Source organism: Heterodontus francisci, chromosome 8 (assembly GCF_036365525.1).
Source record: "Heterodontus francisci isolate sHetFra1 chromosome 8, sHetFra1.hap1, whole genome shotgun sequence".
Lineage (NCBI taxonomy): Eukaryota > Metazoa > Chordata > Chondrichthyes > Heterodontiformes > Heterodontidae > Heterodontus > Heterodontus francisci.
The window spans coordinates 58182075-58202590 of NC_090378.1; the positions used below are offsets into that span (position 1 = coordinate 58182075).

Below are 20516 nucleotides of genomic sequence, written 5' to 3' on the forward strand. Positions count from 1 at the left end.
TAAAACCTCTGCACATCCGGGGACCGTATCCCTTTATTCCCATCCTATTCATGTATTTGTCAAGATGCCTCTTAAACGTCGCTATCGTACCTGCTTCCACCACCTCCCCCGGCAGCAAGTTCCAGGCACTCACCACCCTCTGTGTAAAGAACTTGCCTCGCACATTGGGGCGGCACAGAGGCGCAGTGGTTAGCACCGCAGCCTCACAGCTCCAGCTACCCGGGTTCAATTCTGGGTACTGCCTGTGCGGAGTTGGCAAGTTCTCCCTGTGACCGCGTGGGTTTTCGCCGGGTGCTCCGGTTTCCTCTCTCAGCCAAAGACTTGATAGGTAAATTGGCCATTATAAATTGCCCCTAGTATAGGTAGGGGAATTGAGGGAAGTTGGAGATGTGGTAGGAATATGGGATTAATGTAGGATTAGTATAAATGGGTGGTTGATGGTCGGCACAGACTCGGTGGGCCGAAGGGCCTGTTTCAGTGCTGTATCTCTAAATAAAAAATAAATAAATCCTCTCTAAATTTTGCATTCACACCTTAAACCTATGTCCCCTAGTAACTGACTGTTTCACCCTGGGAAAAAGCTTCTGACTATCCACACTGTCCATGCTACTCATAACTTTGTAGTTAATGAAATTAAATCTTTATCAGATCTGAAATCTATAGCCAAAGATAGAGGCCTGGGGCTCATTTGAATCGGTCTTGGGAGCTTGGATGCCAAATGGGCTTTCCAAGGCAGCTTGCTTGTTTTAAGTCACAGGATTATGGCTGGGTGAAACACAGTGACAGCTGCAGATAGGCACTGAGGTGGGAGGGCAAGGCCAAGAGGGACAAGCCCAGAATGTCCACCACCCATAGCATTTTTGTGAGGCATGGAGGAGCACTTCTGGTTGAATCTTTCCTTTCCAGGGTTTCTTCAGTTCAACAATCATGAGAACTGGTCAGAGTCTGCACCATGTACTGTCCAACCAATTCCAGCCTAAGTTGTCAATTGGGGTGCTATGTATATCATAGGACTCCAATTTACATATTAAGTAGAGTCTACGGCTGAAACAGGCAGGTGCTCAGGCACGATTAATGTAAAATTTAAATCAATATGTCTAGAATACTATTGACTTGTAATGTTTCGGTACAAAGAGTATTATCAGCGTTTAACCTTGCACATAAGATCCATGCAATAGTTTGCTTACCTAACATTTCCTTTTAGTGCTCCGGTTATCCAAGATTTAAACAGATCTTAACATACACCAGTGGATAATCTGATGAACTTTATTTTAACGCCACCATTACCCTTTTATTTTAAATGAGTTTCTTCTTTGGCCTCCTTATCTCGAGAGACAATGGATAAGCGCCTGGAGGTGGTCAGTGGTTTGTGAAGCAGCGCCTGGAGTGGCTATAAAGGCCAATTCTAGAGTGACAGGCTCTTCCACAGGTGCTGCAGAGAAATTTGTTTGTCGGGGCTGTTACACAGTTGGCTCTCCCCTTGCGCCTCTGTCTTTTTTCCTGCCAACTACTAAGTCTCTTCGACTCGACACACTTTAGCCCCGTCTTTATGGCTGCCCGCCAGCTCTGGCGAACGCTGGCAACTGACTCCCACGACTTGTGATCAATGTCACAGGATTTCATGTCGCGTTTGCAGACGTCTTTAAAGCGGAGACATGGACGGCCGGTGGGTCTGATACCAGTGGCGAGCTCGCTGTACAATGTGTCTTTGGGGATCCTGCCATCTTCCATGCGGCTCACATGGCCAAGCCATCTCAAGCGCCGCTGACTCAGTAGTGTGTATAAGCTGGGGATGTTGGCCGCCTCGAGGACTTCTGTGTTGGAGATACGGTCCTGCCACCTGATGCCAAGTATTCTCCGGAGGCAGCGAAGATGGAATGAATTGAGACGTTGCTCTTGGCTGACATACGTTGTCCAGGCCTCGCTGCCATTGAGCAGGGTACTGAGGACACAGGCCTGATACACTCGGACTTTTGTGTTCCGTGTCAGTGCGCCATTTTCCCACACTCTCTTGGCCAGTCTGGACATAGCAGTGGAAGCCTTTCCCATGCGCTTGTTGATTTCTGCATCTAGAGACAGGTTACTGGTGATAGTTGAGCCTAGGTAGGTGAACTCTTGAACCACTTCCAGAGCGTGGTCGCCAATATTGATGGATGGAGCATTTCTGACATCCTGCCCCATGATGTTCGTTTTCTTGAGGTTGATGGTTAGGCCAAATTCATTGCAGGCAGCCGCAAATGAGTTAATACCAACATTAAATAATGCCCATCAGAAACTCGAGCCTCCAATGCACATTTGCTCGTCAGTGAAATTAACTTGTACATACAGTCCTGAATTTTCACTTTAGCTGCAATTCATTCATATAATACTACCACCATACTGGAGTGAACATGATGTTTTCTTCTGGAGCAGCTAGTCTTGCTGCAGTACAGTTACTGAATGGCTCATCCTGTATGCTGAAACTTTATATTTGTATTATTAATAAAATGTTCAACTTGTGAAGTAGTATAATTGAATTACAAAGTATGAAATCCCATTGTTTTAATATGAAAGTTAGAACCATAAACTCATGCAAGTATAGGTGACAACTTTACATAGAAATAAATAAACATGGATCTGAAGTTCATTCTAAAGCAGCTATTCACTCAGTTGTAAGCAGGCAATTCTGCAGAACTCATGAAATATTAATTGAAAGACAACCTTGCATTTGTATAGTCCCTGCCCATGACCTCAGGGCATCACAGCCTGCTTTACAGCTAATGAAGTACTTTTGAAGTATTGTTATTGGTGTAATGTAGAAAACGTGGCAACCAGTTTATGCATAGCAAGCTCCCACAAATAGTGAAGTAAATCACCAGATTATCTGTTTTAGATCGTCATTGCTCAATAGATTTTTGGCCAGGACGCTGGGAGAAGTCCCTGATTTTCTTTTAATAGTGGAATGGTGCAATGGAATTTTTATGTACATCTGAGGGGGAAGATGGGTCCTTGGTTTAACTTTTTATCTAAAAGATAGCACCTCCAGCAGTGCAGCGCTTCTCAGTAATGCACTAGAGTGGGACTTGAACCCAGAACCTTTGATTCAGAGATGTGAGTATTGCTACTGAGCCATAACTGACAATTACATTCCTAATCAGGCATTGCCCCGAAACAAGAATGTTTCAATGTTAAAAAATTAACATTACTTGTACTTTTCTCTCGTTTTATAGATTATTTAAAATATGCTCATTTCCATGTATAAAATTAATTTTCAATTTTGACTAAGTCTGAAATTTAAGATGGTGTAATTCATTGTCGTGAGTGCTTTTAGTATGGAATACTTAATGCAAACCCCCTTCCCCGAGAGCAGATTTTTTTTGTCTTTAAAACATGGTCTTCCTGAAAGAAAAGTTACCCATTCAATTTGGCCCAAAAATATCCTCATGGAACCAAATTGGTCTGTTTCCAAATGGCTTGACCACATTGACCACAAATTGATATCAGTCCCAGTGCAGGAATGTAACTGAAAAGCTAAATATCAGTCAGAACTCAAATCTTCATTGGTAGTGAGTCTGTACAAATGCCAGCCTTTGAGTCTAGGACAAGGAAGGGTGTTAATCCTTGATTAAGCCAATGACAGCCAACGATGGACCTATCTTCCCTCCGGAAGGAAACGTGTTTGCTGCTTTTCTTTGAAAATGTTCTTTTGATACTGGGGCCTTGTAGTAAATTTGCTTTAAATCTCTACCCCCACACACCAAGAAAAGGTGTTCCCCTTCAATGACTAATCATATGCTTTCAATTCTGATTTTATTAAATTAAAAAAGAGTACTACTGAAGTGTTTGTCCTTAGAATTTCTTAGCAGCAGACCCATGTTTTAGCAACTTGGTGATTCCTTAGTTTTATTTCATTTAGTTAAATTTTGGGGGAATTAGATGACTGCTGGTTTCTATGTTAGTTGAGCATGGTTAGTCTCAGCACATAGTAAAAAAAATTATGTATATATGTTATCTATACACGTTAACCAGAGGTCATAGATTTAAAACAATTAGCAAAGTAAATGGAGGAGAAGTGAGGAATTTCTTCACACAAAGGGTTGTTAAGATCTGGAACGCACTACCTGAAAGTTTGTGGTATCAGATTCCATCGTAACTTTTCAAAGACAATTGAACATGTACTGGAAGCAGCCTAATTTGCAAAGTTAAGGGGAAAGGCTAGGGTGTGTGACTAAATTCAACAGCTCTTTCAAAGAACAGACACAATGGGCCAGATGGCTTCCTCCTTCATTGTATGATTCTATTTTATATATGAGGCTTATCGTTGTCCACTGTTCAGCACCATTTGGCACTACAATAAGCATGCTTGCTCCCCTCTACGCTTACCCTTTTTCCTCCAGTGGTCACAACTGCACAATATAAAGCTGTTTCTAACTTAGTGTCAAATTGTTGCCCCTCAGGATAGCTGATATAGGAGACAGAATTGGTGTATTAGAGGTGATGTTCTGAGTTTAGGTTTAATTGTTTGTGTAGAGTGAGCAGTACTCTGCGTCTGCTCTATATTAGTTGACTTAGGACCGTTCGCTGTCTTTGGCTGGCCTGGCATAAGCATTGTGTCTCATTTTCCAGAGCTAGCTGAGCATTTTTTAAAAAAAATATATATTTTTATGAAGTAGATTATGATGTTGCTTTAATGACATCAGAGCTGTTTGAAGTCGATTTCAAAAATGATAATGGTAGGAAAAGGTCTTTTCACTAAAATAGTTTATTTACTTTGTTTTCGAAGAGACGTTGTCTTCCTCAAAATTAAGAACATTAAAAAGTAGGAGCAGGTCATTGGCCCTTTAAGCCTGCTCCACCATTCAACAAGATTGTGGCTGATCACCTTACTCAACTCCCGTATTATCCCTTAATTCCCTTAGTACCCAAAAGTCTGTCAACTTCAGTCTTGAATGTACTTGACGACTGAACATCCAGAGCTCTCTAGGATAGAGAATTCCAAAAATTTACAACCCTTTGAAGAAATCTCTTCCCATCTCAGTCCTAAATGGTCGACCCTTATTCTGAGACTATGACCCCATGTTTTAGAATCCCCAGACAGGGGAACCATTTTCTCAGCATCTACCCTGTCAAGCCCCTCAGAATTTTATATGTTTCAATAAGATCAACTGTCATTCTTCTAAACTCGAGGGGAATATATGCCTAGTCCACACCATCTTTCGTCATTGGACAATCTGCTCATTCCAGGAACCAGTCTAGTGAACCTTGGTTGCATTTATGTCTTCCTTGGGTCAGCAGACCAAAACTGCACGCAGTAATCCAGGTGTGGCCTCACCAATGTCCTGTATAATTGTAATAAGATTGATTTAGTGTAATAACTTCAATCCCCTTGTAACAAAAGCTAATGCACAATATGTCTTCCTAATTGCTTGCCATACCTGCATGTTAAATTCTTGTAATTCATGTACAAGGACACCCAGGTCCCTCTAAATGCAAACATTTCCCAGTCTCTCACCATTCAAAATATATTCTGTTTTTTTCCCTAAATTTGATAACTTCACACTTTGCCATGTTCTTGCCCACTCACCCAACCTGTCCATATCCCTCTGCAGCCTCTTTGCGTCCTCCTCACCGTTTGCTTTCCCACCTAACTTTGTATTGTTTTCAAACTTCGATATGTCAGTCCCCTTATCTAAGTCATTAATATAGATTGTAAATAGCTGAGGCTCAAGTACTGCTCTTTGCTCTACCCTGTTAGTTACAGTCTTCCAACCTGAAAATGTCCCCCGATTCCTACTCTGTTTGCTGACCATTAACCAATCCTCAATCCATGCTAATATATTGCCTCCAATCCCATGAGCCCTAATTTTGTGTAATAACCTTGTGTGACATCTTATGAAATGCTTTTTGAAAATCCAAATACATTGCGTCCACTGGTTCCCCTTTATCCATGTTACTTGTTACATTCTCAAAGCATTCTTTTAACCGATTTGTCAAACATGGTTTCCCAAACATGATTTCTCTTTCATTAATCCATGTTGACTCTGCTTAGTCATATTATGATTTTCTAAGTGCTGTGTTACCAGATCCCTGTTACTAAATTCAAGTATTTTGCCTACTACTGATAGGCTAACTGGCCTTTAGTTCCCCATTTTCTTTCTTTCTCCTTTCTTAAATCGCGGGGCTTTGTTTGCTATCTTCCAATCCTTGAGAGCTGTTCTAGAATCTAAGGAATTCTGGAAGGTCAAAACTCATGCATCCATTATCTCTGCAACTAACCTCTTTTAAAACCCTAGGATGCAGGTTGTCAGGTGCAGGGGATTTGTTGCCACTTACTACCCATAAATTTCTCCAGTACTATTTCTTATGCTGATTTCTTTACGTTCCTCATTCTCACCAAATCTTAGATCCCTGTAATTTCCAGAAAATTTTTTGTGTCTTCTACTATGAAGACAGATACCAAGTATTTGTTTAATGTCCCTGCCATTTCCCTAATCCCAATTATAATTTCAAATATCTCTCCTAATGGGCCCATGTTTACTTTCACTAATCTCTTACTATTTACATACCTATAGAAATATTTACAATCTGTTTTTATGTCTCTTGCTACTGGACTCATTCTCTTTTCTCTTTCCTAATCAATTTCTTGGTCCTCCTTTGCTGAATTCTAAAATCCTCCGGCAACATTATAAACCACCTCTTTTGATCTTATACTATCTTTAACTCCTCTTGCTAGCCATGTTTGACTACTTTTCCTGTGTGGGCTTTGTGCCTTTCAGGAATGTATATTTGTTGCAAATTATGTGTTAATTTTTTAACTGCTAGTCATTGTTTGTCTACCATCCTAGTTTTTAATGCAGTTTCCCAATCTACCTTAGCCAACTTGCCCCTCATACCTAGGTAGTTTTGCTTTGTTTAGATTTAAGATGCTAGTTTTGGACTTAACTAAATTCCCTTCAAACTCAATATAAAATTCTATCATATTATAACCACTCCTCCCTCAAGGCCCCTTTATTACAAGGTTATTAATTAACCCTTTCTCATTGCACAATACTAGATCCAAAATAACCTGTTCCCTAATTGGTTCTTTCTCTCTTTATCCCATTCTTTTATTACCAGGTCTACCCCCTCCCCCTCCTCACACTTTTCCATTTTGCCTATCTCTTCTAAACGTTAAGTATCCTGGAGCACCTGGTTCCCAACCTTGGCCACTTTGCAAACACTGGCTGTTAGATCAAAGAATTACTTGAGAAGTTTAATTTTGAGGGTGAAAACCTAAACAAGGTTCTTGATGAGAAAAACAGAAATTGCTGGAAATACTCAACAGTTCTGGCAGTATCTGTGAAGAGAGAAAGAGTTTATGTTGCAGGTTGATGACCCCTTCATCAGAACTGGGAAAAGTTAGAAATCTAATAGGTTTTAAGTAAGTCAAATGGGGGGAGGGTGAAAAAGAACAAAAGGGAAGGTTTCTGATAGGGTGGAAGACAGGAGACATTAAATGACAAAAGAGTTGGTGGGGCAAAGCCAAAGGGAATAATAATGGGACAAGTAAAAGAGACAAAAGATATGTCCAGAGGAGATGTGAATTGCAGAATAATAAACAGCTGCTTTTGCTCTTTTTCAGAAATGTTGGCCGGGATTTCACGTTGGGTGGACGGGAGCCGGCCACTGACTGAAATGTCAATGGCAAACCCATTTCCACCTCGCCTGGGGAGCCGACCCGCATTTTACGGGTCCCCAGGCTTTGATTGTTCCGAGACGGGACTTCCACCTAATGCAAATGAGACCCGACCTGAGCCCGGCAGAACCCCATCCAACCCCGACCCAGCCCGAGTCCTTCCATTTTTTCCTGCGCCCGACCATCAGTTAACTTACCTTCCGTTTTTCACTTTGTTCCTTACCTGCACAAGCTTAAAATAACTGTAGCAAAACCACCTTTAAAGTGCAAAAAGTAAATTAACATTAAAGTCACTTACCTGAGGTGGTGATTGGGTGTGTCCAATTTGGCCCGGCCCGACTGCCGGACCCGGAAGAGTGACCCGACCCGACCCGCACCCGACACATCTTGTCAGGTCCGGTTCAGGTAGCAGGCCTTTATTTCCATCTGCTTGAGGGAGGACGTCCCGCCTCATTGAGCTGCAGGCCGGCAGTTCTTGGTCCCAGCAGCGCTACCGGAAGCAGTGGCACTGCTGGGACTGCAGCCCAGCCAAAGACATGGAGCTGGGAAGGCAGGCAGGTTTTGTATGCCTCACTGGGGGCAATTGGTCAGACCCCGGCGAGGCAAGGGTGTCGGTTGGGGGGAAGGGGGCGTGTTGAGTGCTGGGGGTGGTTGGGGTAGCAGGGGCGGCCCTCCATCGGGCACCCTGTGCCCGAGGAGCATGGCCCCCCCAACCTAGGACCATCGCAGCCGCCTGGTTTACACAGGCGGCTTTTACCGGCTCCAGGGCGCCTGCTCGCCATGCGTAAAATCTGCATGGAGGTGGGCAAAGGCCCTAAAGTGGCCACTTAAGGGCCTTGATTGGCCTGGGGCGGGCGGGCGGGCCATTTTTCGCACCCTCTGCCCTACGTAAAGGCGGTGGGGCGGGAAAATCTTCCGCTCCATTTTATGCCCCCCCCACAACCCCATCCGGCTCGTTGGGGTGGCGTAAAATTCTGCCTTTAACTCTGTTTCTCTTTCCACAGATGCAGCCAGACCTGCTGAGTATTTCCACTATTTTATGTTTTAACTTCAGATTTCCAGCATCTACAGTATTTTTCTTTTTTATTAGTGTTCTCAAGATGATGATGTATGCAAGGCACAGTGATTTTTGAAATGATTTACATATCATGTATTTGGAAGCAAAGATTTGTCAACATTTCCATGAACTACGTCCTTTTAATTAACTATCATAAGTATTTTGGATATCAGGTAGCAAACTTCATGCTTTTGGTATCTGTATATTCTTTTAAAACAGTGTGCTCAAACTGAGGTCTGTCCAAGGGGCTTTGGTAGGGGGACGAAAAGGAAGAGGGGAGTATCTAAGATATGGACTGGAATATGTTATCGGAACCTTACAGTAGGTAGTGCAGCATAGTGTAAGTTTCAAACTACTGCTGTGAGGCAACAGAATAAAAGGCCAGAAATGGCTGCGTGGTGGGTTTGGTGGCAGACATTTTGCACAGGCCATTGACATCACACTATATTTGCATCACAAATTGCTGGAACATCGATCTGACAAATCACAGTGATGCTGATGTCACTAAAACATAGTGCCCAATGTTCTATCTCCTTAACTGATGAAAGTGAAAGATACACAGAGTAGGAAATAGGGTGAATTAGAAAGAAGAATAAAGAGAGGGAAAGATATAGAAATGAGACAAAGACTATTTGAGAAAAATTAATAAGAACAAGCAGTAGAGGACATTGTAACACAGTTGTGTTTAGGAATTACTGTATTGGTCCTGGAAAAGTTAGTGTGACAGGGTAGGTGTGTGAAATGTAAAAACATTCTTGACCCATAATATTAAGGGTATTAGAGAGGGTGCAGAAAAGATTCACGAGAATGGTTCCAGGGATGAGGAACTTCAGTTATGTGGATAGGTTGGAGAAGAGAAAATTAAGAGAAGATTTGATAGAGGTGTTCAAAATCATGAGGGTCTGGACGGTGTAGATAGGGAGAAACTGTACCGATTGGCCAAAGGATCCAGAACCAGAGGACACTGATTTAAGGTGATTGGCAAAAGATGCAACAGCGACATCAGGTAAAACTTTTTTACACAGCAAGTGGTTAGGATCTGGAATGCACTGCCTGAGAGTGTGGTGGAGACAGATTCAATCAAGGCCTTCAAAAGAGAACTGGATAATTATCTGAAGAGAAAAAATTTACAGGGCTATGGGGAAAAGGCAGGGGAATGGGTTTAGGTGAGTTGCTCTTGCAGAGAGCTGGCACAGTCACGATGAGCAGAATGGCCTCTTTCTGTGCTGTAACCATTCTATGGAAATTTCTATAAGTAAAGAATCATCCATCATGATCAGGAACTGTGGAACACCTGCTCGTTGCACAATTGCACAGTTTTCATATAAACATAGAAATTGCTATGTCCAAGGTCCACCTAGTTCACTTTTTACCATTCTGGGAGTCATATGATACAATAATAATGGAGTTGTTGACTAATCATTGCAATCAATCTCCATCAGTTAGCCTAGAGCAGAGCAGACGCGTTGGAGAACTTTTGGGAACGTTGGGTCCAAAGTCACCTTTCCCTCTCAAGCATGTCACATTTGCCACGTGATGTTGTTAATTGTATATCAATTGTGTGCAGGTGGATGGCATTAATTGAGGTTTCACTTGAGCACTTATAAAAAGACACTTAGTGAAACTGTGGCGTGGTTGAGTTTGGAGGTTTATACCTATAATGTTTCCCTCTCTAAATAAATGTTACACTGAGTAAAGATTGGCTCTAGTACTGTCCTTCACCAACTGGCTTTCTGGAACATAATGCCTCAAATTACTCATAGTGTATTGCAAAATGTTATTTTTGGAAATAAATCAATCTAATTTGCATTGGAATGAGTGATCCTGTGCAGATTGTCTATAGCTTTGTGTGCTGAAAATTATTGCCATCTAACAGTAACAGGTGTGTGGATGGTAGGACTGGCACAAAAATACTGTCATGATAGTTGAAAAAGATACTAAACTTCTAGGAACAATTCACTAGCTGCCTGGGTGAGACGCCACAGCTTCATTGTTCCCTTTCTGAGCCTCCAAAGTTGTGTGTCAAGTCAGAGCCATAAATCACAACATTACCAGAGTCCTCTATGATATTAGTTACAAGCCCTAAATGGCTGTGGCGAGAATAATTCGTATAATATCAAAAATCGAGCAATTACATATCACAATTAAATTCAACGAAGAACCTCATAACAAGAAGGTATTTTTATCTGCTTTGGCATTCCAGCAGCAGTGTGGTACATATTGTCCAGCAATTTGATGAGAATCGAACTCATGGGATATCTCTTTTACTCATTAAGTTCCTAGTCTATTTTTTGAATTAATAATGGCAAGGACTGTTGATGCGTCAATGTAATTATGTGACTTCCTGACAATTTCCGGCCCAACAATAGAGATGGAAACAAGGGCTTCAGTGGGGAGCAAAGCCTCTTAGTAACTGATGCTTTACTGTAGCCTGGTGTGTGATCTATTGCAGGAAGTCGATGCATATGATTTACAGTGCTAACACTGCATTGTGCTAAACCTTCTCTTCCAAATATGCATGACACTGGAATCTCATTAGGACCACTGAGTGGAATGCAGCCAACGTGTGTGTTTAGATATGTTAATTTCTAAGCACTTCAGAATGGACAATGATGCATACTTGGTGTATTCATTTTTCCCCCTCTCTATCTTGTTTTTTTCAAACCAGAGTTTAGCTGTTGAGTTTTATCATTGTGTGCATTATGTCATGCAGCCCCCCACCTGCCAAGAATGCAGCATATTAATTTTGTCATATGAACATTGATTTTAAACTGTTGCTGGAGTGAAGAAAGGACTTGTTTAAAAAAAAACAGACACTTGGCTGGAAAAACATTTGCATGCTAACAGACAGTGCTTGGAGAGACAAAGGACTATTCCTTGGTCTACTTAACCCAAAATGGGCTGTGATCACCAGGCATTTCAGGATGACTGCTAAGACGGCAGAATCCACAAACCGAAGTGGTCAGATCAGCTGGTTGCATGACTAACCTGGGCAACCTAGGGTATTTTGAATTGTGCCACAGGCAGAAGGCTGTTTGAACTGGATCCAGGAGCAAGGAAGCCTCCCTTGCTGTCTCTCGCTTTCTCCCAAGCCACGGAAGACATGTAAACCTCAAGAGAGAAAAGACTCCGACATCGAAACAAGTTTAAGCGTGCACTGGGCCCACCGAATTGCAAGTCTGACTGGCAACCAAAGACTTCACAGCAAACTCAAAGGACAGTAAAATAGAAACCCATCTGTTGCCTCAAACTTTTTCCCTTTATTTTCTACTTTTTTCTACTTTTTCTGTCTCTATCTGCATGTGCGTTTATCACGTATGCATGCTGGCGTGGTCGCGTTGCATATTCGTAGTCGGAGTTTAAGATTAATAAACTTTTACCTTTCTTGTTTAAAAATCTCGGAAAACCTGTCTGAATTGATTTCTATGCCTTACAATTGGAGCAGTGAACAAGGATTCGCTGACAGGAAGCTAAAAACACGGTGTTTTAAAAAGTTAAACCCTGTTACGGTTAAACCAGGCAAAGGCTGAGAGGGGACCCCCAGACTTCTTCACACCTGGTCATAACAATTAACTTAGTACATTTATTTGCCCTGTTCAAATCTGATTCAACAGCTATGTTTTGCCAGCTGTTTGGCTTTTGTTGACTGGATTGAATCTGATATCTTTGATTTTTAAACTGGCATAGAGACAAACATTGTCCATTTTTTAATTCACAGAACCAGTCTATCAAGAAAACAGAGGCACAACATGAACATTGCAAGGATGGCAGAGGCAAGAACTTTGGACAACTTGATCGAGTGGAGATTTGAGAACTGTGATTGGTGTGGATATGGCAAACAACAGACTCGAACATTTTATCCAGGAGTTAAACAGCTGCCTTTCTGTTGAACACCTGGCAACCATCAGTGTGGCTTTTGTAAATAGCTGGGTCAAACTGGCGACACTGTGACTAAATCAATATGCATGTGTAGCCTACATATATCTTTCTGAAAAGTTGTATTTTTTTAAATTGTATAAATATGCTTGAAAGCATTCTGTTCATGATGGCTACATACTATTTCCACATGTGAACTGATGTACTTAATTGCTTTGCCACATTTAGGGTGCCCAAATATTTCCCAATCATCACTGTATTTCATAACGTTGATTTCTACAAAATTTTAACAAATACTCTTGAAGTGATCTGTGTGCAATATTGCTCTGTGTTCTGTAGCTCATTAATATTCTGAAATGAATTAGATTACGATTACAGCTGTCAACTTTGGCTCAATGGTAGCATTCTCGCCTCAGCCAGTTTGAGCGCATAGTACTGCACTGAGGTTGAGACAGAGGGAATGCTGTGCTGTCGGAAAAGCCATCTTTCACGTGAGACATTAAACCAAGGTGGATGTATAAGATCCCGTGGCACTATTTGAAGAAGAGAGCGGGAGTTCTCCCTAGTGTTCAGGCCAAAATTTAACCCTCATCCAACATCATTAAAACAGATATCTGGTGGCTATTTCATTGCTATTTTTGGGACCTTGCTGACCTGGTTGCCACATTTCCCTACATTGTAACAGTGTACGTCATCAGCTGAAATTGCTATGGGACATCCTGAGGATGAAAAAGGTGCTATATAAATACAAGTTTGTTTCCTTTCTTATTAATGTTACGTGTACTTCAGAATTATAGGAAGCTGAGAGATTGTACGAGTACCTTTAAATTTTTTTAGTGGCATTTGGCTCAAAAGGGAGAAAGCTGTTAATATCTTTTTTGGTAAAGTGTATTATTGTCTATTTTGTTTTGCTTTTTTCTTCCTGTATCATGGTTTTATGTGTAGTCAACATTTGTAGTGATGGCAAAAGCTTCCCCAAAATAGTGGTGGTGTTTATTTAGACTTTTAGGAAATTGTGCATGAAACCCTGCTAGTTAAACTAAAAGCCAGGGCAGAGCATCATGCTGCGTAAAGATGCTGATTAGATAACAATACTTGTGAGAGGCATAATGTTAGAGTGCAGAGATTGTTGAGGTCAACAGGGCTCAATGCCTGGATTCCTGGAATGAGTGAGCTGGATATTGACATTAACTATAATATCAGATTCCCAGGGAAAGTAAGAGAGACAGAGAATATAGCTGAATATTTGCAAAGGGATGTAACCATTTTTTGCACCTCAACTACATGAAATGTAATGCTTCTAAATGTAAAGTGTCCTTCAGAAGCAGCGTCTGAGTTGTTCACAGAAAAATGGACAGATTTAGTGAATGCAATGCCCAAATACTGATAAAATCATATTCTATGCAGTAAAAACAAAATTTGACTTATTTAATCACTAGAAACCTGTGGGCCTACTTTATAAGTACATAGAACTGTAGAATGAGTCCCAAAACACCAGTAAAAGTCTCAAAACTCTATAATAAATATGAACTATAGCTTATTAGTCACTGGAAAGCCATAGCCTTGCTCATAGATCAAAAATATACAATGAATATGGTTGCAATAACACAAGGAAATTTTGAAAGCTATCTGAGAGCAATAGTAGACATAGAAACCATCTGGTAAAAGTCAACCAGTTGCATCCCTGCAAATACAACCATGGTATTATTATTCTTGGCTTCATACAGTTGATCAGGCCATGCTTCTGCATTACCTCTCCTCTGGTCAACCACTATAAGAGTGGCCTTGCATAGCTTCATTCCTACTTGCTGTAAAGCACCAGAATCTCTGCAGTAATCTCTTTTCTTCCTAGCTCAAAATGCACATCTACAGTATGTCTCAAGGATTTATCCTTGGTTTCCCTTACTTGCATTTTGCCTCTTCGAAGCATCAGCCATAGGCATGGAGTCATTTCAATGTTTTCTGATGACAACCAGCTCTACCTTTCTACCACTTACCTCAGCTGTACAACTGCCTTTATGTTGTTACATTATTTTCTGATGTCAAGTTGTGGATGAGCCAGAAGTTTTTTGTTAAAAATTAGAAGGGTGATAAAGGCAAATATAATTGGAAATTCAGATAAGTTTCAGTCGCAGATATATAAGATTAACCTTTTTTTCCCCTCACCTGTAACCTGGTGTTTTCTAAATATTGCAATTATAACAAAACATTGAAATCATTGGCTGTCTGCAAATAGGTAAGTGAATTTTTATTTGCCAACTCAACCATGAAGATAAACCTTCCTACTGTAGTATATAGATGATTAGTGAGAAAGATTTGCTTTTTTTAACATTGGAATTTTCACATTGCATGTTTCGGAACAGGGAATTTTAAATAGTTTGCTGGTTATTTTATTACAATTTTAACATTGGACTAATACAGTCTTGAGGTTCAGGTGGCTGAAAACTGTACTAGTTTCACTTGTGGTTTGAAATTCATTGAAAGTATAAGATTGTTAATCAAAATTCAGTGATCTAACTTACTCACTGGAGTCACTGATTCCCAGTTGAGTCCCAGATTCTTAGAACGTAATTAAAATATCAAAGAAGGATCATAAAGTGAACAGTCCACAAATGCCTTGCAGTATACGAAAGTTGATTATCCAAAAATAATTGCCATCAGTAATATGTTAATATCTTCCATATTTTGATTTCCTGTGGAACTCAGTGAGAATTATCTATTAGTTCCCAAATAACAACTTAGATTATTGTAACCATTTTTCAGTACAATGGTTTTAGTGAAAATAAAGTAAAAACCAGGAAATAATTGTATTTCATTGTGCACACTGCACATTTTGAGAAAAATTGAATTTGCCTTAGAAATCAAACAAATATTAATGATTCCAAGATGGTGATCCTTATTCACTGTGGTTACAATGTGATTTATTAGCTGACATCCAAACAATTTATCACTATTTGGTTTCTGGTTCCACCCATTCCCTAGAGGAAAACAATTTGAAGCACTGCAGTTAATAACTTCTAATTTTAGAGGGAGCAGCAGAGGATAAGGTACTGAGAAGAATTATATTGGTTTTATATTTCGATGTTGTGAATCATTTCATTAGCTGTGTAGACCATGGAGAAATAATGTTAAATATTACACAAATATTGACAACAATTGAACACAATAATGAACTGCTTGTAGTGATTGAGCTGTATTATGTTTCAAATCAATTATTCTAACATAAGGCGCAGTAGTTATCAACGAAATATGTTCCCTCTCATAGCCTGTTTTACAGGTTGGCAAAGTGTAATTCATAAAGTTTATTTTCCCAGTAAGTTACAGTGTCTATTTGGCCTTGTACTAGAAGCTTCCTTTATATCTATCCGTTTAGGTCTCTGAATTGAAGAAGAGCAATTTAGCTGATGTGAGCAACTGATTCAATCATAAGTCCTTGATGCTGATCAGAAAGTGTTTATGACTTTAAATTGAAGACGAGATGGATACTACTGTTACGTACTACTGTTAATGGCTGTGGACGTACTGAATCTCATACCAAATGCAGCACAGGATTGCGCTCCTTGAGATTTTTGTATTCAACTTGAGTAGTTACAGCAACAGTAACAACCAAAATGTTCTAATACAATAGTAAGAAGTTGCAACAATATGTGTACCAAGTACCATGTCTGGGACTTGTTGCACATACAAAAAAGTGTTTTATGGACTACTAGGAAAGAGAAAGGCAAAAATAAAACTTAGCTAACAATATATTTGAGCCTTGAATAAAATGTTGTTTCTGTATTCTTGACGTATTTTTTCTTTTGTGTATAGACAAAAGTTATGCAAAACACATCAAAAGAAACAGACAAAAAAGTCTGGTCTTGATCTGGGAACTCTTGTACTGTAATCCTGGGACATTGTTTACTGATGTGAATCTTGATGAGCTTATATCAATGAAGGTTTATTTTTTATATTTCACTGACAGAGTCATCCTCTATATTTCATAAAGAATGAAAGGTATGGGTAATAGTAATTTTAACAGGCAGTCTAGTTCTACCTTTTAAAAGTCATGTAGGCAGTTGTTAATAAACAGTCATGACAGGAATTAAAAAATGTAATTAGAAGAACTCCAAAAGTTTTAAAGAATTATAACACATTCGCATCAGCTTTGATTCTGTGCTAGTACTCTTCTTTCCGAGACAGCAAGTTATTTGTTTAACCCCACTCCAGAGACATGAGCACATAATCATTCAGACTGATTCTCCAATGCAATATTGAGGTGCTGTCTTTTGGAAGAGCCAATATACCGAGGTCCTATCTGCCCCCTCAAGTAGATATCAAAGATCCTATGCAAAGAAGAGCAGGGGAGTTCTCCCTGCATCCTGTGTTATGAGTTTTTTAAAAAATATTTTTAAAGAAATTTATAGTTAAACTGAATAAATGTTGGACCAGTTTTCTTTGAAAAAAGAAAGCCATCAAGAGGACACAGAGAGTGGATGGCAACAATGTTACTGGTTGTTACACGACTCAAGTTAAAGATAGAACAGAAACCCTGGTAATAGGGGCAGAGAAGTGACAAGCGCCCCTTTGATTGAACAAGCCCAGTAGCAGCAGAGCACCTGGAAGGGCAAAAAATTGACAACGCCCCTTTGATTGGACAAGCCCAGGAGCAGCAGAGCACCTGGAAGGGAAAAACATTGACAAGCTTTTTGGTTGTGTGTCAGTGTGTGATTTTTACCTTCCGGAGTGAAAAAAGGTGAAGTCTACTGCAGAAGAAGGAGAGAATTCCAAGGAAGAAGTTAAGACCACAACCCAACTTTGTTTTCCAGCAAAACTCTGAAGACCCTGAGAAGTCCACTGTGTCAATTCATCTTGTTTCCTGTATTTGAAGAAAGCCTGCTAAAAATAATTCTCAACACCACCTGAAAAAAACTGTTCTAAAGATCCCAGTGACCTGTCTACGTGTACTTGGAAGTTAGATTGTGTGCCAGTTTTGAGTGTGAGATGCTAAGGTAAAAAGGGGGACTCTAAAATTTAATGTTGGGACTTTAAAAGTTTTAATATGTGTGTTTGTGTTTTACTTCATTATTAGTTAAGACGTTCTAGAATAAACTGTTAATTTTTGTTCATTAAAGAAACCTGGTTAGTGTGTTCTTTCTGGGAAAAATATTGACTTTCGGTAAGTGGGAAAATGTAAATATATGTTGTGACCTTTGGAGAAGTGGGACTGAATTAATAGTGCACTCCTTCCGCCTTGGTCATAACACCTGGCCAACTTTTATCCCTAAACCAACATCACTGAAACAGATTATCTGGTAACTTATTTCATTGGATCCCATGAATGAATAAGATAACATTGCTTGGCTGGTTCCATTCTTGCCTATCCAGTTGTAGGCAGATAATCCTTTGCAAGGCCGTCTCTTTCTGCCGCTGCATTGGAAATTCTGGATTCCCTCAAGGACCTATCCTTGACACTACTGTAGTACTACTTTTCTCTCATGTTCAGAATTTAAAAAAAAGAATTAAGCAAGACATTAATTATTTTCTAACTTCAAAGAATTTAATTTGACATACATCACAACAGTTTGTTTGAGAAAGTAATGACTTTTTGTGCAACGTTTTTCTTGTGAGTACAAGTCAAGACAAATAATTGATCAGATTCTTTGTCTTGGGGAGAAAATGCAGGCTCCTTTCCTGCAGCATCTTGTTCTTAAGTTGTCCCTGGTTCTGAAAACCTTTGTAGAATGAGTTATATGGTTTTCTTTCCAAAATCTGCTATTTAATATTAAACATCAAAGAATCTCAGCAGTTTGCAGGCCTTGCTTCCTTATCTCGACAACTGTTAGCATTGTTTCTTATTGTTACTTCAGATTATAATCTTACAAAGCCTCCATTTCGTCTGGCTATACATAGGTTTCTCTGGGCATCCTGCACAATATGACTTCAGTCAAGCTGTGTACTTTGTCAAGAAAGCAAGGATTTCATTCAAATCCATTGTTTTAGTCTTCAAATAAAAAGAGTCCAAAATCTTTCATGTTTCCTGTTCCTCAACTAGATGCTGCCCTTTGGCATCATCATTCAAAGACATGGGAGTGGGGGGAATTTTTCCAGGCTAAGGGAGGTGGGTTTGTGTGTATGTGTGGAATTAAATTCCCTGAAATTGACTTTGGATCTGGATCCCAACATTATCCTCCCAACTTCCAGGTTTTTGTAGGGCAGGATTGAATGTAAGTGGAAGCCCCCCTTGGATCTGTCGGATAATTAATTAAGGTAGATAAGGAGCCAATTAAGAACTGTTAACACTCAATTCTGCATTTCCCAGCCAGAGCACCTGTTTCCAACATGTCAGCAACTCACCAGGGCCACTGAGGTGAGTGCACAGCTGGAACATTTCCTCAGTGCAACTGACAAGCTAGAAAGGCTCTGATCAATGAAACTGAAGAGCTCCAGCCATGGCTTGGTGGAAGCTGGTATTCAAAGCACTTCTTCGTAAGTGCTATCACTACTTGACATGATTATTGCTAACTTCTTGGAAGGCACTCACTTGTCCAGCAGTTCACTCACCTTCAGCTGCATTTCCCTGCTGACAGCCTCACCTTCCACTTCTGATGAGCAAGAGCAGAAGCCACAACACCAACAGCAGCACCAGCTGCCTTCTCCTGAGTCGCATGCCTCTCCACAAGGAAGAGGAGGGGGACACAGATATCCAGCTGGAAGGTGAGACCCCCAGCACAAATCCACAGGCAGAGGATCAGTTCTGTTGACATATCTGATCACCAGTGCCTCAGGAGGCTCAGACTCCTATGACAGGTCACAGCTGACATCTGCAACCTCCTGGCACAAGATCTCCTTCCAGTGGAGCAGGTGGGAACACACTACCAGTGGTCAATAAGGTGCCTGTCACTGGAGGGCCACCCATGCATTCCTCCCCCATCCCAGATGTCTGTTTCTCACCAAGTTATGTGCTCTCTCCAACGAGAGAGAGTTAGAAATAGCTTATGTGGATAGGAGGGAAGGGCAACATTAGTGAAGGGTGACTGTGAGGCATGGGTGTGAGAGGGCAATAGGATGAGAGAGTGTTGGCTGCACAGATGGGGTTGTGAGATGCCTGCAGAGTGAGGAAAGGGTGGACCTGCAAAGTGAAGAGTGCTGTGCAGGAGAATGCTGGGCAAGGCAAATTGTGGGGCTTGGCAGCTGAAAGTGTTATGCCACTCACCTTTCTCACCCTCCTAAGGTCCTGGATCATTGTGCACTATCTCCAGGACCACTTTCCTGCTGCTGACTTCCTTAGCCACTTCCATCCATGTCTACTTGGTTGGAGAGGCTGTCCTCTTCCTCCCATCCTTCGGAGAGCTCACCTCACTGCAGCCCCTCGGATCCCATAGCAGAACCTCCAGATAAGAGTGAGAAACCCAGGAAGCAGCCTTCCCAGGTGGTCTCCCCATTCTTGTGGTTGTTGCAGCCTCAAAGATCCAAGTGCTCGTGAGCCATTCTAAACCCATGTCGGGTTCCCTTCAATTAGAAATCCTTCCTTTCACAGAATAGATGTGTCATCCTGCCTGCCCTTGATTGGTCCGGCTATCTGCAGACAGGATGCAATTGCTATAGATCAACAAAGCCCACTTCTTCTTCATTTGGGTTCCTGATCTGCAAATGGTCCCGCCATTCTGGCAAGGACTAAGTGCAGAAGACTCTGCCCATGGCGTCAGGTTCACGTGCACACTGACAACTTCCAGTTCTATGTCACTAATACCTCTCTCGATTTCTTAACTGCCACTGTTTTTCAGACTGCTTGTTCGACATCCAGTATTGGATGAGCCAAAATTTGCTCCAGTTAAAGACTGGGTCGATTGAAGCCATTGTTTTTGGACCACACCACAAACTCTGTTCCCTAGTGTTACAACTGAGGTGGGAGGAGTGCACTGTTTTTCTAGTTCCACTTCTCCACAG

General features: G+C 40.9%; 1 protein-coding gene across 1 annotated transcript in view; it reads left to right on the forward strand.

The window, feature by feature from the left end:
* Nucleotides 1–12745, forward strand: part of tm2d1 (TM2 domain containing 1) — a 95888-nt gene extending 83143 nt beyond the window's left edge. Inside the window, exon 7 of the mRNA XM_068037189.1 lies at nucleotides 12430–12745. The gene's annotated coding sequence lies outside the window, so the exon portion shown is untranslated. The remainder of the gene's footprint in view (nucleotides 1–12429) is intronic.
* The last annotated feature ends 7771 nt before the right edge of the window (nucleotides 12746–20516 follow it).